This window comes from Sus scrofa, chromosome 8 (genome assembly GCF_000003025.6).
Source record: "Sus scrofa isolate TJ Tabasco breed Duroc chromosome 8, Sscrofa11.1, whole genome shotgun sequence".
Classification (NCBI taxonomy): Eukaryota; Metazoa; Chordata; class Mammalia; order Artiodactyla; family Suidae; genus Sus; species Sus scrofa.
The window spans coordinates 80,742,553-80,760,100 of record NC_010450.4 but is presented as its reverse complement, the minus strand read 5'-3'; the positions used below and the strand labels follow the sequence as shown (position 1 = coordinate 80,760,100).

Sequence of the window (17,548 nt, the reverse complement as noted above, 5' to 3'; positions counted from 1 at the left end):
ATCAGGTTCAAATGCCTGGAGGGGCTGTGGCTCTTAGGAAACTGGGAGGCTGATCATTATGCTCTTGGACATGTCTGTGGAAGAATTCTAAGGTTAGTATTTCAGGGGCCAAAGAAGGATGACTTTGTTTATGATGAGTGTATTTATGAAATGGTAACAGGTGACAAAGGCTTTTCATGTGCGTGTTAGTATCTGACACATTCTTCTTTGGGAAAGAGAGAGCCCGATGAAAAGGAACACTAAGAGTACTCCTTTGTCTGGGCCATCCCATTGGATGTAGCAACGGGTTAATAACCGTGCCTGTGGTTGTAATCCGAATCCAGAGCATGGCTGACTTGGAGGAGAGAAAGAAGGGGGTTCATGCCTCAGCATGGCCCCACGGGGTTGCCCTGTCCCAGAGAAGGGTGACAGGTCACCTTGGCAGGCTGGCTTCTGTGTTGAGGAGAGTGAGTCACCTGTCTTGCATAGCTTGGTGACTGAATATCTTTGGGGGATGGGTATATATTTTCTCACCCACAGACTCATGGGCCCGCTCTTCCAGCCCTGCAGGGAGTATTTGAACCTCTCTTGGAATGCCCCTAGTCTTACCTTGTAAAACCCTGGTGACAAGCAACTCCGCACCTCCCAAGTTAAGCTGCCTGGGAGTTGTCTCATAGTGGCTCCAGGAGGTTTTCTCCCCTCATATGTAGCCTTTTTATATCCTCAGTCAGTTCGCCCTTGAGGTTCAACCTCTGGGCCAAGTACAAGGTGAATCCCTCTTCCACGTGGAGTGCTTTTGGAATCTGAAAATTGGTACTGTGACCTGTTGGATTTCTTTCCAGGTCCTTCCTTTGTACTTGGACATTGTTTTGGATTTCTTACCTTCCTGGTTATGTTCTGTGATATAATTTATAATCAGAAATTTATATGTATAAATATATGTGTGTATACACACATATACACATACATATACATGTACACATATACACATGCACACAAACATACACATGCATGTACACATACACATATATGTACAACACATACACAGACCTATACATATACATGTACACATATGTATGTGCACACACACATACACACATACATACATACGTACACATACATACATGTAAACATACACATACCCATACATATATACATACACGTACACACATACATATACATATACACATGCACATAAACATACATATACACATACCTATACATGTACATACACATACATATACACGTATGCATGCACACGCATACACACATACACACACGTAAACATACGCACATATACACACGTGCACATATACATATACACATACAAATACACATACATATACACATACAGACATGGGTACACACATACATACATACACACATACACATAGACATTTGGTCTTTGTCTACGGTTCCTGGCTCACAGCTCCCAAAACTAAACCCTTGGAATTTCCTCAGCGATGAGAGCAATGGGAACATCTTTGTTTTATTTTACTTCCTGTCCTCAGGTTCTAAAATTGCTTCAGAACCATAAAGATAAAATCGGTATCTCCTTATTCATGACAAGCCCCTTTCCACTGCAGCTGGGGTTACGGTGGTTCGTGGTTCGGTGACTTTGGGAAAGCTCTTAAGCATGGGGGCAGGTGGCCAGAGAACCAACCATGAATAGAAGATTGGAACTTTGTCCCACCCTCTGATTTGGGGGAAGGGGGAGGGAGGGGCTGGAGGTTGAATCAGTTACCAGTGGGCAGTGATGTGCTCAATCATGCCTATGTGATGAAGCCTTCATAAAACCCCGGAGGAGGGGGTTCAGAGAGCTTCCAGGTTGGGGAATCAGAACGCTTCCGTGTGCTACCTTGCAAGGCCCCAAATTCCACGAGGACAGAAGTTCCTTTGGGACCTCGTCCTGTGCCTCTCTTCGTCTGGCTGTTGGTTTGTGTCCCATTATAGCCTTTGTCATGGTCGGTGTTCTGGTGGGGATGTGGCCTGGCTGAGTTCTCTGAGCTGCCCTAGCAAATTAACTGAACCCAAGGACAGGGCATCGTGGGGACCTCTGATTTAGAGCCAGTCTATTGGAAGCACAGGTGACACCCTGGGCTTGCAATTGGCACCTGACGTAGGGATTTGTTTTGTAGAACTGAGCTTTTAACCTGTGGGGTCTGATCCTGTCTGCAGGTGTGTAGCACCAGAATTGTGTTGAAACACAGGCCCCCTCCGTAGGTGTTGGGGACTTGCTCGTTGGTGTGGGGAAACCCTTCCTGCCATTGGTATTGGTGCCTCTGCTGGAGACACTTCTGTCCTCAGGGTCTCTCACTGCACAATGGAATGTAATGCCCTCGCCTGGTCTAGCCAGTCGGGAGTTCAGCTGGGCTTAGCATCGTCTCACTCTAGATGTACACTGTGTCATCGAATCCTGTCTGCACTGTCATCAGCTTGCCAGCCATGACCCATGGTAGCCTTCCCTGGCCTTCCATCCATGCTGGCTTTTTCAAGGTGGCTGGTGAGGCACAGAGTCCCCGTTCCGTACCTGTGTGGCTGCTTTTAACCAGATGGCTGCTGCTCCATAGTTTCTTCGTCTAGATCCTGTATTGCTGGTTTGTTCATTTCCAAATTGCTGAAATATATGTGGGCACACTTCTTGCTCAGGAAACTCAGTATCTCTCCTGTTTGCATGTCCTCTGCCAATAAAGACCAAGCCACTGGTAACCCATACTGAAGCAGCACTCTGAGGCGTATGACTCGACATATTTCTGTATATCTACAGTGGTGGATCTCAACCACAGGTGATGTGTGGTGGTGGACCTCAGCCCCCAGGGGACATGGGGCCACATGTGGAGACATTTTTGACATTTTCACTCTGGGGCGAGGTGCTGCTGGTACAGAGTGGATAGAAGGCAAGGACAGTTCCTCCAGGAAGAATGATGAGACCCAAAAATGTCAGTGATGCTGAGATAGAGAAGCCCTCGTCTGGATTCGTGTAGTTCTCCTACCAAGTGTCTGGCTGGTTTCCCAGCCCGGTGGAGATGATCTTTTTAATTTTGTTAATTAGACGTATCAACATCTGAAATAGGGATTTCTCAAAATGTGACCTGAGGTCCCCTGAAATCCTTTCAGGGGTCTGGAAGGTGACTTCCTTTTCCACTCATTCTTTTAACAACTCTAAGTTGCAGTTTTCCAGGGGTGATGTGTCACTGGGCATTAAAACAGATTGACTGTAGAAGCAGAGGTGTCTTCTTTTAAATCTGACATGAGATAGGTTTACAGAAGGTAAAACAAGGCCATGTCTTTCACAGAACTATTTTTGTTTTGGAAAATAGGTTTTTTTGTTTTGTTTTCATGAAAAACATGTGTAATGGTGTATTCTTTTTTAAATCAACTAATAGGTGTTTTGGAAAGACTTAAAGTTTCTGTTCTTATTTCTAACACTGGGATTATTAATAGGCAGAATCCACACAAATATAAGTTCTTTGGGGCCTAATAATTTTTAAGAGTATAAAGAGATCCTGAGATGAAAAATTTGGGGTATCTCTAACCAGGCTATGTTTCTTCATTTTCCATGCCAGTATGGGTAATGTATCATGTATGTCTCATGAGTGACAGTTTCAAAGTCCTATTAGAATCTAGATGTGCAGAATGTTGGTCTGTCTCCCAGCCTGACAGTTCTGGGCTCAAGAAAGTTAATCGGCAGGTTCCTGGTTAACCTGTGGTAGTTCTGATTATCCTTTCTGCTTTTCCAGGTGCTCACCATCCCTTTAGAAATCAATCCAAGAGTTCCTGTTGTGGTGCAGTGGAAATGAATCTGACTAGGAACCATGAGGTTGCGGGTTCGATCCCTGGCCTTGCTCAGTGGGTTAAGGATCTGGCATTGCCATGAGCTGTGGTGTAGGTCGCAGATGCTGCTCAGATCTGGCATTGCTGTGGCTGTGGTGTAGGCCAGCAGCAACAGCTCCGATGAGACCCCTAGCCTGGGAACCTCCATATGTCTCAGATGATGCCCTAAAAAAAAAAAAGACAAAAAAAAAAAGGGAAGAAATCAATCCAGAGCCAAATTCGGCATCTCCATTTGTCCAAAAATTTTCCTCAGCTTCAACTTCTTTGTGACATTCACATTTTTGGTTGCTTAGTTTGGTAGGATTAAATTTTTGCCCATCATTTTGGGCCCTTTGAACGGGCTTTCCTTGAAAGGAAAAGAAGCCCCTAAAGAGATGGAAGCATCCTTAACTTTATGCAGAATATTTTGAATATTCTGGCTTTCATGACACCTAGGCCTGGTATCTGAATAAGGGCTAGTGTTGTTTCTTAGAGTGAATTTGTAGCTTAATCCTTGAACTTTTTTTTTTTTTTTTGTAAGTTTTTGATATTAAGTCTGTTGGGGTTCCCTAATCCAGAAGTTCGTAGGTGTCTGTGATCTGGTCTTGGTCAGATGGATACAGTTTCGGGCTATGTTTGCTTTTACCTTTTCATTCTGCCATGAAGGTGGAGGGAGACCAAAGCCCTGCTGCAGTGAAGTGAGAGAGGGATGCAGTGACTGCAAGGTGCGTTGACTGGTGTTAATGACATGGGGTTTTGAGATGCCGGAAGTCATCTGGTCTAGTGCATCCCTTCCAGCTGGGTCAGGAAAACTGAAGCCTAGAGAGGACAAGTTGCTCTCCAAGGCCACAGGGGAGTTGTGATAATCAAAGAGCAACTATTGAACAATGCTTGTCAAGTGAGCAAGGTCATTACTTAACGCTCTGGCCTTGGGGCCCTTTATTAGCAACAGGATTGTGCACAAATTATTTAATCTCTCTAAGCATCTGTTTCCTTATCTGTATCATTGATATCAAAGAGTGACCTTGTAGGGTTGTAGCTATTGATGGACATCATACCCTTTCTTTTTTAGAAATTTCCTTTGAAAAGTTTCAGACCCCCCAGGAGGTTCTCAGCCGTACAGTAAACATGTATATACTCTTCACAGTATAATTATTATTGCTATTGTTGAACCACTTGAAACGCAGTTCCCCTACATCATGACCCCTCACTTCAAAATACTTCAGCGTGTGTCTTCTAAAAATGAAGGCAGATTCAGGAAGTTTGGCATGGACACTGTTACCTAATAAGTTGAGACTCTAAGTGTGTCCACAGGCCCTGTTGACACAAACAGGGAATTTGCTAGAAAGGAGAATTTGGGGCCCCACCCTCAGCCTACTGAATCAGAATCTGCATTTTCAGGAAACCTCCAAGTACTTGTATGTGCATTGTGTTGAGAAACACTAGTTTTATAGGTAAATCATATTTATTCTTCGCCAGTCATCAATGATAGCTTTTACAGAAAAATTTCCCCCAGTACAGGATCCAATTCAGAGTCTTGCATTGTATTTAGTGATGTCTCCTTTCGTCTGGAATTAGTTCCTTGGTCTTTGTGTTTTCACGATTCTAGTACTTTGAAAGAGTATGGGTCTGTTGTTTTGTGAAATGACCTGTCATTTAATTCTTTCTTCATGGTTGGATTCTGGTTATGGGTTTTGGGGCAGTCGATAAGTGATGTTGATTCCATGACATCCATTAGCTGGAAAGTCTTGAATGGCTGGGGGCTGGAATCATCTGGAGGCTTCTCTACTCAAATCTGATGCCTGAGCTGGGGTGACTTGCAGGCTGAGCTCCGATGGGACTGTTGAGCAAGCCACGCACGGAGTCCTCTTCCCGTAGCTTGGGCTTCCTCCCAGAGCAAGGCAGCCCCAGGGCTCCGAGTGAGGCTTCCAGCCGACAAGGAAGAGATTGGAGGGCGTCTTAGGAACTAGTATCAGAAGCTGTGGAGCATCACTAATGCAAGGGCTATTGATTGATTCAGTAGGGAGCCTGCCCAGATTCAAGGGGAGGTGACATAGACGCCATGTATTGCTGGGAAGAATGTCAAAGAATTTGTAGCCATGTTTTAAAACTGCTACAAGTGACGACGGCCAGATTTCTCAATTGTCATTGCACTGTTCTCTTTGTAATTGATAGTAACCCAGTAGGAGATACCCGGAGAATATTTAAGAATTCATTCCTGGTGTTCCCCTGTGGCACAGTGGGTTAAGGATCCGGCATAGTCACTGAAGTGGCTCAGGTTGCTGCTGTGGCATGGGTTCGATCCCTAGCCCGGGAAGTTGTGCATGCCATGGGCACAGCACCCCCCACCAAAGGAATCCATTCCTTTTAGCAGACTTTTACCCTTTAATGTTAGCATTCATTGATGGCTCCTCCACATATATTGGCTGGGATTTAAGTTCCGTAAATATCATCAACATAATATGCGCATCTCCCAGAAAATAAACATTTACATAATGGTAACAGTGTGGGAATCTTGAGATCTTTTGAGATAAGGATAAGCGTTCGTGACCCAGTTTGAAGGGTACTAAACCTTTCATTCTGATGTTAAGTGCCAAACACTTTATTAGAAGGTCAACAGCCACACAGATGAAGGGGTTCCCTTCCCCCAAGGCATGTGGTTCTCTGGCCTTCTGATCCTGCCTGTTCATCTCCTTCCAGTTAAAGAAATACACCTAATTCCACCCTTCCTCATGATTGGGAACATATGTGACAAAGCTGGTCCTAGGCGAAGTGAGAGCAGTTGTGGGAAATCTTCCTTTTTGCACTCTATGCCACATCTGTGAACTATACGGCACCTTGTAGCAATGCCAGATCCTTAACCCACTGATCGAGGCCAAGGATTGAACCTGCATCCTCACAAACACTATGTCGCGTTCTTAACCCACTGAGCCACAACAGGAACTCCCCCTTTTGCATTTGACACCCAGCTGCTAAAAACAGAGAGTCAGCAAGTTCCAAACTGAGGTTGGATCCAAGCCTCCAAGCATTTACCTTTTGAGACTTTCCTTTTAGGGAACAGAAACTGGGTACAGTTGATGCTTTCATTGTATTGAAGGCTCATGGAAACAAATCATACTTGCACATCGAAGGAGAGGCTGGTGTCATCCTCCAGTGTGTGTGACCTTCCCATAGCCTTGAGTTGGTAGGGATGAGGGCCTAAGCATCGGGCTGTTCGAAATGTTCTTAAAATTATGCATGAATATCTTCCAAACCCCTAATTAGAAACATTTCAATCCAGAGGTAAAATCTAGCTGTGTCCTAAGTGTTTAGAGTCGAATCTTGCCCAAAGCTTTTCTCTAACAGATGCATATAGCAGAGCTAACCTCTCAAATAGAACTGGGGACTGACTACTGGTAAATTCTAGGAACCTGAGGTCCACATGTAATTGTATTTAAATTTTTACTTCTTTAAGATGAGACAGATGTTGCATGGAAAAAAAACAATTCTGAAGAAGAGTCAGCAGCATTTTAACAGAAATGATTCTATGTGTGGGATGATGCATGTTTTTCATCTTCTTTAAGGTTTTTTTTTTAATTTTTTTTAGTGTTTACCAGAATTTCTGCAAGGAATGTCATGTGTATTCGTTAGCACTTTTGTAACATGAATAATTTGTGGTTTGAAAAAAAAAGTTTACTATTAAAAAATGAAAACCAAACTAGTCCCATAAATTTTTGGAGCAGTGATTAAATGTGAAGGCTGAACCCCCTCCACCCCACCCTTGCCGCTTCTCTATTGACCACCTTCAAATCATGGTTTTGCTCTAGGCATTTTATTGTTATGGGAGCTAAAATGGAAAACAAAACAAAACAAACATGTGATGCATTATCTCTTAAATATGTAGGCCATGCCTGAGGGCGTACATACTTGGAAAAAGATTTCAGATGATTTTGGTAAATATAATCATATATGTGTCTTCAGGAAGTGTTTTCTTCACTGATTAAAATTCACACATTTCCGGAGTTCCCATCGTGGCGCAGTGGTTAACGAACCCGACTAGGAACCACGAGGTTGCGGGTTCGGTCCCTGCCCTTGCTCAGTGGGTTAACGATCCGGCGTTGCCGTGAGCTGTGGTGTCGGTTGCAGATGCGGCTCGGATCCCGAGTTGCTGTGGCTCTGGCGTAGGCTGGTGGCTGCAGCTCCGATTGGACCCCTAGCCTGGGAACCTCCATATGCCGTGGGAGCGGCCCAAAAAAATAGCAAAAAGACAAAAAAAAAAAAAAAAAAAAAAATTCACACATTTCCTTCTGTATTAGGTCCAGGGCTTTTTTTTCTTTTTCTTTTTTTTCCCCTCTCTCCAGGGAAATGGTCATTCCTGCCTACCCAAACGACTAGGGCTTGTGGTTTATATTCCAAAAGCAAAAATGTCTTTCACTTTGAAAATGTGATAAGGTAAGGCATCACTTCTACACAGATGTGTTTATATTTGGTTTAAAGTTTCGCAGGTAATACTGAAGGAGTCCTGCTTTTTGTCATGCCTAGGCCTCTTTCGGGGGCTCCCCTGGCCTTTGGGAACTGCACACGCTCGGCTTCTGTTCTGATCCTCTTGTGGTCATCAGGACCGAGTGATTTTTTTTTTTTTTTTTTTTTTTGGTCTTTTTGCCTTTTCTAGGGCCGCTCCCGTGGCATATGGAGGTTCCCAGGCTAGGGGTTTAATCAGAGCTGTAGCCACCGGCCTACACCCCAGCCACAGCAAAGTCAGATCCGAGCCTTGTCTGCGACCTACACCACAGCTCATGGCAATGCCGGATCCTTAACCCACTGAACAAGGCCAGAGATCGAACCCGCAACCTCATGGTTCCTAGTCGGATTTGTTAACCACTGAGCCATGATGGGAACTCCAGGACCAAGTGATTTCTAAGGCAGGCTTGAGTCCTGCAAAGATAAAGGGTGACCAGGAGAGAAGAAAAAGAACCTCAGCAGATGTCATACACCTAAATTGAAAGAGGAGGAAGACAAAAGCCAGAGAGTATCATGTATGAAGCACGTCTTGCTGTTGACATAGCGTATGTTTCTTTAGTGTAATTCTAGGCAGAAGTGTAAACGTTTTGTTTGCCTGTAAGCAAAGGGCACGTTGGTTGGGAAAAAACATTCTAGCTAAGCATTGGCTTTTTTATTCAGTTAAGAATATTTGTAGACATTTGGGTTATGAAAGTCAGGTTACAGCTGTGTTTGGAAAGTGTTTTCTTCTGACTTCAGAAAGGGTATGCTTGCGTTTCCCAAATGTTTGCAGGTGCAAATTGATAAAACTGCACCTGGAGTGTTTTTAAAGGTTTGTAAACCAGAAAACAACATTGCGTAACTGGGAATTTGTGTTTGCACCATGAATTTAAGAGCGATAGAGCTTTGGCTGAATCAGGAGAGGTTTACCTCAGGAACTGATTGGGGAGAAAGTTATTTTGGGAGCCTATGCAAATTTCTTCACTGCCACTTGGTTCTACTATGTAATCAAAGCTGTTATTATTACTATTATTATTAGTACCACCTCTGTTGGTCTTTGTGGAACACTAGGAAGACCAGGGCACTGATGTTACTTCCACGGTTTATGTCACTGAAAACGCCCATGGTTTGGAGGTAGATACGTTTGGGACACATTCCATTTCAGAGAGGCTGGTTGATAAAGGTTTTCATTTATTGAAATACTATTTTTTTGGGGGGGTGCGGGCATCCTGCAGCCTGTGGACTTCCCACAGCTGCAGCAATGCCAGGATCCTTTAACCCACGTGTGCCTGGCAGGTGTTGGAACCTGTGTCCTGGTGCTGCAGAGATGCCCCTGATCCCATTGTGCCACCGTGGTAACTCCCATTTACTGAATCTTGTTATCAAGAGCCAAAGTCAATTATGTGTTCCTCTATTTAGCCCCCAGGGTGCTGAAGAAATTGATGTGCAGATATCGATGTGATATATGTCCCATTAGGACTTGGGAGGGGTCTGAAAAGGTCTCCAGAAACTAAAACTGGAAACTTAGAAAGAAAAAGAAAAACAGGAACTCTACCAATTTGATAAATGCTCCCCAATGCACTTCTTGCATTTCTGTTTTATTTGGTTGTAAACCAAGATTGAAGTTGTTTTTCAACAAGCTCACAGCAAGTCAGCGGCACTTTCAAAGCCTGCACCCATGGCATGGACGGGCTGGTAACGTCCCCTGCCCCTCCTCCCTCTCGTTTGTTGTGGATGCACTTCTCCCTCTCCTCTGCGACATGGGGATGGGGTGGGGTGGGGGGGATGGCCTTATGACCTTGGGCATCAGCAAGGCTTCTCAATAAGACCCTGCAACATCCTCTGGTTTTGGCCTCATAGGGCTGTGGCTTGAGGTTTGTGACCAGTGATGCATGTGCCTGTAGAGGAATTTCAGCTACTGAGCACCATCTTCCCTGATCAGGAGGTACATGCACAAAGGATAGTCTGCTGGAGAGAACAGACTGGTTTGGGAAGAAAGCCTGAGTCTGCCTGCCCCTGACTGGTATGTGAATATGAGCAAATATTTAGCCACAGGGCCTCAGTTTGTGCAACTGTGAAAGACACAGGTTGGCTGAGATGATAACTGGGAGCCTTTTCAGCTCTGAAAATTCTGAGTTTGTAGGAACAGGAACAAACAGGAAGCCTTAGAATATTTCCAGTGTCCAGCCTGAACCCACCTGTTATCTCATTGTCAGTCCCTATTACCAATTCTAAATAAATTTTCTATAAAAGACTCATATTTATTAGGTTGCACATATTGGTTGTCTCATATTTGTCCTTCTCTGACTCACTTCACTTGGTATGATGATCCCTAGGTCCATCCATGCTGCTGCAGATGGCATTATTTCATTCTTTTTTACAGCTGAGTAATATTCCAGTGATACAGGGGAACTTATTCACAACACAGAAACAGGCTCAAAGATTTTGAAACCAAATTAGTGGTTACCAAAGGGGAAACGTTGTGGGGAGGGATAAAATGTAAGGTTGGGATAGACATAAACACACTGCTCTATATGAAATGATTGAGTAACAAGGATGTACTATATATAGCACAAGGAAATCTATTCCATACTCCATAGTGACCTATACAGGAAAAGAATTTGAAAAGGAATGGATATATGTATATGTATAACTGATTCACCTTCTTGTACACCTAAAACTAACACAACCTTGTATGTCAGCTATACTCCAATAAAATTAAAAATAAGGTTTTTTTAGAAGATTCATATTTAGTCATGGAGTAGTGCTGATTCAAGGACAGAAAGCTGGAAAGTATTCAGAGCGCTCTGTGTAACTGTTCACACCATAGCTAAGCTCTGAAGTCAGGTTGTAGATGGATGGTTTGGCCTACCTTGAAGGTAACTTAGAGTCCTGCGGCTCCAAGGTAATGAATGTTTGTCTAAATACACCGGAAACCTGAAGCTGAAAGAAATGTCTGGCCATTTTGTACTTAGGTATTTTAGAAAGAGATTGGAAATTTTATTTTGTCTTTCCTGTCTGTGTGAAGGGGAGTATGCACTGATTTTCAGCTGTTTTCGGGTTATACTTCTGTCTATGGGTAGATGTGGTTACGTGAGAGATGACATCACCAAGGCGGATATAATATGAATGGGGCTTAATATGACTGGGTCATGTTGGGGGCAGGCTGTCATGGTGACCAAAACATACACACTGAAGTCAGGATATTTGGCCTTTAGCCTTTTTTTTTTTTTTTTCTTTTTAGGGCTGCACCTGGGGCGTATGGAAGTTTCCAGGCTAGGCATTGAATTGGAGCTGCAGCTGCTGGCCTACACCACAGCCACAGCAATGCCAGATCTAAGCCATGTCTGCGATCTACACCATAGCTCACTGCAATGCTGGATCCTTAACCCACTGAGCGAGGCCAGGGATCGAACATGTATCCTTGTGGGTACTAGTCAGGGTCTCAACCCACTGAGCCACAGTGGGAACTCCTGGGTTTTAGTCTTTTTAGGTCAAGTATTTGGTATACTGCAAGGACTCAGTAGTTGCAGCAATTATTATTTGAGACGATAGAAATATACAAGCATAGTAAGAATATTCCTATCACAATAAAGACCCAGAACTCTTCTGCAGATACAGCTTTCTAAAAAAGAATTGCCTCATCCCTGTAATTTTCCTTTACCCGTCGTATTTATTAATTCACCTGAATCAAATGCTGCAGGTGTGAGAAATTTGCAGAGCGCATTCTTACTTCCTATTCTCTGTAAAGTGTTTCCGGCAGAGGTGGCCCAGTCATTTCCACATGTGGCCCCTGGTAACAGAGCATGGAGGGTGTGGGTAGGTATTTATATGTATGACTGTGTCCTGTGAGCGTAAACATCCAGTGTGTTGAGTCTGAGGCATCTGTGACTCTGAACAGTAGTGCCAGACTTCTGTTTGTGCTAGCACTCTCTGGAGACCTGATAAGCGCTTGCTTACCTGATACGCCTACGTGTGGAGTTTTGTTTTTTTGTCATTGGATTGTCTGGTTTGAGTTTTTATGTTGTAACTATGTAGGTGCAGTGAAGAAGTTTTCTACCCTGAAAAAAATAAGATATGAGTAGACTTGGACTTTTGGTATTCCTGAAGATGACTTCATCTTTTGCCCAAGAACACAAGTGATATGATGTAGGGAAGTTGGGAGAGTTGCATGATCTTGGAAAGAGACCTGGGCAGTAGAGGAATTTGTATCCATGCAATGGTTCTAGAATAGGAAAATTAATGTTATATTTAAAGACACACATCGGCGTTCCCATTGTGGCTCAGCAGAAACAAATCTGACTAGCATCCATGAGGACTCAGGTTCGATCCCTGGCCTTGCTCAGTGGGCTAAGAATCCGCCATCGTTGTGAGCTGTGGTGTAGGTTGCAGACGTGGGTTGGATCTGGTGTTGCTGTGACTGTGTCGTAGGCCAGTGGCTACAGCTCCAATTTGACACCTAGCCTGGGAACCTCCATATGCTGCAGGTGTCCCCTAAAAAGACAAAAAGACAAAACAAACAAAATCACACATCTTGGCTATACAGAACAAGATAAGATAAATTTTGTCTTATTTTTTAATTTTTTAAATTAAAATATAGTTGGTTTACAATGTTCTAGTTTCTGCTGTACAGCAAAGTGACCCAGTCACATACACACGAACACACACTTTCCCTTATATTATCTTCCATCATGGTCTATCTCAAGAGACTGGATATAGTTCCTGTGCTGTACAGTAGGACCTCATTGCTCATCCATTCTAAATGGAATAGTTTGCCTCTGCTAACCCCAAACTCCCAGTCCATTCCACTCCCTCTCCCTCCCCCTTGGCAACCACAAGTCTCTTCTCCATGTCTGAGTCTGTTTCTGTTTTGTAGATAGGTTCATTTGTGCCATATTTTAGATTTCACAGAGAAGTGATGTCATACGGTATTTGTCTTTCTCTTTCTGACTTCATTTAGTCTGAGAATTGAATCTCTAGTTGTATCCATATTGCTGCAAATGGTAATATTTTGTTCTTTTTATGGCTGAGTAGTATTTCATTAGATAGACACCACATCTTTTTAATCCATCTGTCAATGGACATTTAGGTTGCTCCCATGTCTTGGCTTTTGTGCTGCTATGAACATAGGGATGCATGTAAAATAAGCTAAATTTTAACTTCTAGAATCAGATGGCCATGAAAGAGGACAAAACTTCAAGTAAAGAATTCACTGTTTCCTCCTCTTCTAAATTGAAAAGAGTATGTTTTAAAATCATTCCTGGTGTTTCAGAGAGAACCATGAGAGCAAAGCTTTATAGCTTAAAAAAAAAAATTGAGAACTGAGGCTAGTGCATTAGCAGATAAAGTTAAATGCATATAAAAAGTAGTAATGCAGTCTTGAAACATCCAGGAGAACACAGCACAATGATGGTGAGTCTGTATAGATATTCTCTCATTTTACTCTTTCTAAATAGGTACAGTACAATACAGTTGGTGACTTTTTTTTTTTCCCTAAGAAATACATTTTGTTTGTTTTTAAAATTGGCAAGAGGGTCTTTGGAATCAGAGTTGAGAGTTAAGAGTTGTTTAAATCTTCAGACTGTGGAGATCTGAGCTAATTGTTGAGTCTTTGAGCTTTTATCATGTTACGATATAAGGAACAGTACTTCTTACCCCAAAGGTTTTTGAGAATGTTAAAGTGCATCAGAGAAAGCCTGCCACATCAGAGGTGTTTATTAAATGTTAAATGTATTAAATGAAAGAGGAAGTAGTTTAAATCTCAGATTTCAGTGCTGAAGTGTGAAAGTGAATATACACAACAATTCTGTGACTCTAGGTGACTTGGGAATTTTGATAAGAGGCTCTGTGTATTGCTTCACTTTAGCCCATTGCTTGATAAGCTTTCCATCGACACTTTCAATTGACTAAACATCAAGTGAGGAATATTTGAGACCCTCAAGAAATTAATGATCTCTCAAAACAGTGGTTGAGTAGAGTAATAAGGGTCTCTGTCCATTTTTATTATTAATTACTGGATGTGATCATACTGCAAATATAGTAGCTACCATTTATTTCTGATTACTATGGTGCCAAGTGCTGTGCCAAACACTATAAATATTATACTATTTAATTCTGGTAATCACTTGAGATGTAGGTATTATGGCCCTCATTATATAAATGAAAGGATGAGATAATTTATACTCTTTTAATAATTTGTCAAGCCCCCATAGCTGGAATAGCACCCCCTCAAGTTAGCACCTGTGCTTTGGAACCCCCTAATCCGGATGCTAGGTTAGTTCTTGGCAATGATAATGCAGGTGTTCCCTGGTGGCTCAGCTTGTTAAGGATCTGGCGTTGTCACTGCTGTGGCTCTGGTTACAGCTGTGACGCGGGTTCATTTGCTGGCCCAGGAACTTCTGCATGCTGTGGCTGTGGCCAAATACAGTATAGAGTTTATTGGGAGAATGGTTGGTCTTTAGAATCTTTGAAACACTTTATGCCTAATTAGGACTTGAGAAGGTCCCAAGCATTTGATTGCATATGTCCAGTGCCAGTTTTTCTAAAGTAATTTTTCTGGTCTTTCACATTTAGATTTTGATCCACCTAAGGTAAGTATAGAATGCCATGGAATGACTGTCTAAATAGGTATTTCTCAGCCTTGACTACTCAGAAGAATCACCTGGGGAGCATTAAAATGAAAACCAAAGAAAACAAAAAAAACCCCAAAGCCCAATTGCCATTCCAGATATTCTCCCCCTTTTCCCACTTTATGAAATATAATTGACATATGACATTATGTTAGTTTAAGGTGTGTAACAACGATTCGAGGTATGCATATGTTGCAGCAAGTTACCACAACAAGTTTAGTTATCCCTCTATCACCTCACATAGTCACAGTTTTTTTTCTTGTGATGAGAACTTTTAAGACCTGCTCTCTTAGCAACTTTCAAATATGTAATACAGTCCTGGTAACTATGGTTACCATGCTGGACAGTAATATTTCCCCAGAACCTATTTATTTTATAACTGGAAGAAGTTTGTGCATTTTGACCATCATCATCCATTCCCCAAGTTGCCTCTGGCAAGCACTAGTCTGTTCTCTGTTTCTATGATTTTGTTTTTGTTTTGTTTTGTTTTTTGACTGTCCCATGGAATATGGATCAGATCTGAGCTGCAATTGCGACCCATGCTGCAGCTGCAGTAATGCTGGATCTGTAGCCCACTATGCCAGGCCAGGGATTGAACCTGCATTCTGATGTGGCAGAGATACTGCCCATCCCATTGTGCTACAATGAGAGCTCCTTTGTTCATTTGTTTTTAAGATTCCACATATAAATGTGATCAGAAAGTATTGTCTTTCTCTGACTTACTTCACTGAGCACAGCACCCTCAAGATTCATCCGAGTTGTTTCAGGACTTTCTTTTTCAGGGTTGAATAATATTCTCACAGTTATTCTGATGTACACTGAAGTATTCCGAAGACTTCTGGAAGCCCAGCCCTGGGCTGTCTTGGGAACAGTCATGCTCCTGGGTCCCATTCTTCGTAGTCTGGCTCTGCAGACAGGGGCTGCTCCTGCACCCTGCTCCCCATGCCCTCACACTGTGTGATGTTGGTGACGGTGATGGTGGCAGAGGTAAAGGAGGGGGAGGGGAAGTGGTTGTCCGCATTTGCATCGTTCCAGTCAGTGTGATCTCTGGGAAGGTCCACTTGGAAGGTTATCAGCTATTCAGTGACAGTTCTTGGGGTAGAACTTTTCCAGTGTTTATTTAGACTTTAGAGATACGGGCTCAGTGTGTTGTTTGGTTTCCTTGTCCACTCCCATTCCAGAGGCATGTGGCATTTTTGTAAAGATCAAACAGCAGTGAGCCCACAAACTCTGACCAGTGTCAGTCACACACAGGTGCTAGTTTATTTCAATGGAATTAAGTTTTCCCATCCTTGCCTCTCTCCTGCACCAAGGTCATCCACTTCTCACCCTAACTTCTCTCCTGTTCTCACCTCTCCAAAACCTTCTTGAAGAACAGTGACAGATGGTGGTAAAACCAGCTGTGGATGACAGTCTAGACAGCAGAAGATTCTGAAGGCAGATACGTAGTTTGCGCCTTGCCAGCGCGCCGTATTGGAACACAGAGTCTGTGGAAATACAGTATTCGCAGGTTAGCAGTTGGAGCAGTCAATTCAAGTTTCACTGGCAAATATTTGTCCACAGTAATATAAACCACTTTTTATTCTGTTGACACATGAGGGGGCAGTATGGTACTACAAAGCAAATGCTCTCTTGAAATTGTTTATTTTTATTGGTAGATAATAGTTTTTAGGTGAGAACTTTTCCACTGCGAATATAATTCTGTCATGTTTGTTAGTTATTAAATGGGATGCATGTATGTCATACCCTCCTGTGTCTATACAGGTCATGTGCCTGCTTTTGTTCAAATACATACATAATAATCTCCTTGCAACAGTGGGGCTTTGACGCAGTGCTTTTTATTCTGAGTTTTGTCTTGATGGTTTGTTTAATGCTAGCTGGCTTTCTTCCTGCATCCACCTTTAGCACATCAGCCCTCTGGAGATAAAGTGTCTGTTAGGGTGATGGCTAAATATTTTATGTTAAGACTTCATTGAAGGCTGAAGGGACTCCAGTGTTGTTGTGGGCGGGAAGCTTCTGAAAGCAGGTCTGGGCCGCTATGGAAGTTCTTTTGTAAATGACCTCTGTGTGATATGCTTTCCTTTTTTTGGCACAGTGTGCTTTTCTCAAAAGGAAAAAAAAAAAATTGCTAAGCAGAGAAACAGTGCATTTAATTAATGTTGCTATTGCCAGTAGATGAATGACGTTGTCGGTAATGAAGGTGCTAATATCCTAGGTTTCGTAAATGGAGGGGGAGCTGTTTTAAGGAAGTTGGAGGGTATTAAACAAATTGATAAAATCTGCAAAACTTTGCATGGGAAAACGTATGTGAGACTCTGAAAGGTAATTTTATAAGCACAGGCTATTTTTAAATGAGTAAAGAATATTTGCAGTCGTATGTTTCTGTTTATGTAGTTTGAAAAAAATGGAGTCTAGCGTTTTGGCATCAGTATAACCCTGTGTGAAATTGAATGGGATATTTGTTTTTAATAGTTTATCCCAGTTACTTCCTTTGTGGGTGAAGAGCCGTGGTTGGTGGTGTCTCCATCTGGTAAAGATAGTGGGACTTGTTTAGTTGGGGCATGAATTTATTTGGGAATATAATGGCTCGATGTTGCTTTTACTTAATGAGAAATTTCATCTTAATGAGAAATTTGAAATCTTCTGTT

General features: G+C 42.6%; 1 protein-coding gene across 4 annotated transcripts in view; it reads left to right on the top strand.

Moving 5' to 3' along the window:
- Positions 1–17,548, top strand: part of ARHGAP10 (Rho GTPase activating protein 10) — a 349,503-nt gene that overhangs the window by 264,401 nt on the left and 67,554 nt on the right. The window lies entirely within an intron of this gene.